Raw genomic sequence first — 1,776 nt, forward strand, 5'->3', positions numbered from 1 at the left:
TTGCTCTGCTGGGGCTGACATAACAAAATACCACATACTAGATGACTTCAACAACAGAAATTAATTTTCTCACAGTTCTGGAGGTCGTTAAGTCCAAGATCAAATGTCGTCAGGGTTGGTTTCTGGTGAGGGTTCTCTTCTTGGCTTACAGATGGCCTCTTCTCTTTGCTCCTTTGGGAAGGGAACATGAATTCTGGTGTCTCTTCAGTCTTCTTATAAGGATATCAGTCCTATGGGACCAGGGCTCCACCCTTATGACTTCATTTAATCTTAATTACCTCCCTAAAGGCACTGTCTCCAAATACAGTCACATCAGGGACATAGGGTTTCAACATATGAAGTGGGGCACATTCTGCTTCATATTTAGGGGGATACATTTTGTCCATAACACTTGCTTTTGTTGAAGCCTTTTTTTTTTCTTCTTCAAAGATACTGCTTATTTTTCATCACCCTTATTTCCATTTTCTGTTCTAGAGTCCATGGAGAAACAGTTTAAGACCACCCAGTGGTTGCTCTTACCCATTCAGTGGCCTGAACTGTGGGAGCTATAGACCAGTCTTCGATGGTGGGCTGCGTGCTCCACTCTTCCTCAGGGACCTTGCTGAGGCAGGGAGGACACCTGCGCTCCTTTACACAGCAGGAAACCTCAAATTCAGTAGCAGAAAATTCAGGAGCCGGAGTGGTCCATTCACCTTCAAATTCCCCTTGGTCACAGCCTTTTCAGCAGAGGTGCTCTCCTTTTTCATTTCTTCCGTATCTCTGCAGTAGACACCAGGCATGACCTCCCGCGGCTTGTCACGGGAGATGGTGCTGCGCATGCGCAGAACTTCCCGGGCCCTGCAGGTCAGATTCGCTGAGTGAACTCCTTTGTTGCTGTGTGAGATGGTACTGTCCACATGGTACAGAGGAGGGTCTGTGTTACACAGAGCAATGGTAGGCAGTTAACATAAGACTCCTCTGTGAGAGGCTGGTGGTCAGCCCTGGACTCGGTAACCATCGGGAAGTCTCCGCTCTCACAAGGCTGGCTGCCTGGATCTGATTAGCGAAGGCTTGGGAAGTGAAGCAGCCAGCAATGGGAGTGGCTCCAGGGGCTCCAGGGGCAGAAAACTTCAGCACAACTCCCTGGCCAGTATTCCTGGAGGATGTTATACACAGACACCAGCTGAGTTTTCAACTAACAATGGCACAAGCTGATAGTGGCAGCTTCTCCCGGGTTCTCTTTAATTTATGGTGTAGATGCCACCACTTTTCCCTTTGTAGATGTAGTGTTCCCTTTGGAAGTCAAGGCTGGTGCCACCCAAATGGGATCCTGCTACAAAAATTTGAGGACATCCTCTTCCTTTGTTTGAAGGACATCAAGGGCTCTGGATATTGTGAAAGTTTCCCTTTAAGTTACAAGACGGAACCCAGAACAATACTGTATGTACTTCTCTCTGGGTCGCCTGGAGAGACTTTTTCCTTTTTTTTCCCCCTCTTTTTTTTTTTTTTAATGAGTCACTCAGATTTTATGGAGAAATTTGCAGCAAGACAGAAATATACCTGGTGAAGAATTTGCTTTTTCCTCTCTATGACAATCTCTTTTACTAAAAATGTATCTCTTGTTTCTTTTCTTCAGTATAACTATTTCAGAAAGACCCTTGAATCTTCAGCGGCTGATTTAGGAAATTGTATGATCTGAGAGTCAAATGTAGCTTCTGAGTTCCTGGACTGAATAGTGCTGCTCTCTGATTTAAAATCAATAACATGGCAAAAAAAAAAAAAAAAAAAATCACCGTT

At 44.9% G+C, this 1,776-nt stretch overlaps 1 pseudogene; it reads right to left on the reverse strand.

Annotated features, from left to right (window-relative positions):
- Positions 1-492: 492 nt before the first annotated feature.
- On the reverse strand, positions 493-997 carry LOC114217928 (small ribosomal subunit protein uS2 pseudogene; annotated as a pseudogene).
- Between the last annotated feature and the right edge of the window lie 779 nt (positions 998-1,776).

This window comes from Eumetopias jubatus, unplaced genomic scaffold, assembly GCF_037043125.1.
Source record: "Eumetopias jubatus isolate StellerSeaLion01/CBP00866 unplaced genomic scaffold, mEumJub1_p1.0 scaffold_1, whole genome shotgun sequence".
Taxonomy (NCBI): Eukaryota; Metazoa; Chordata; class Mammalia; order Carnivora; family Otariidae; genus Eumetopias; species Eumetopias jubatus.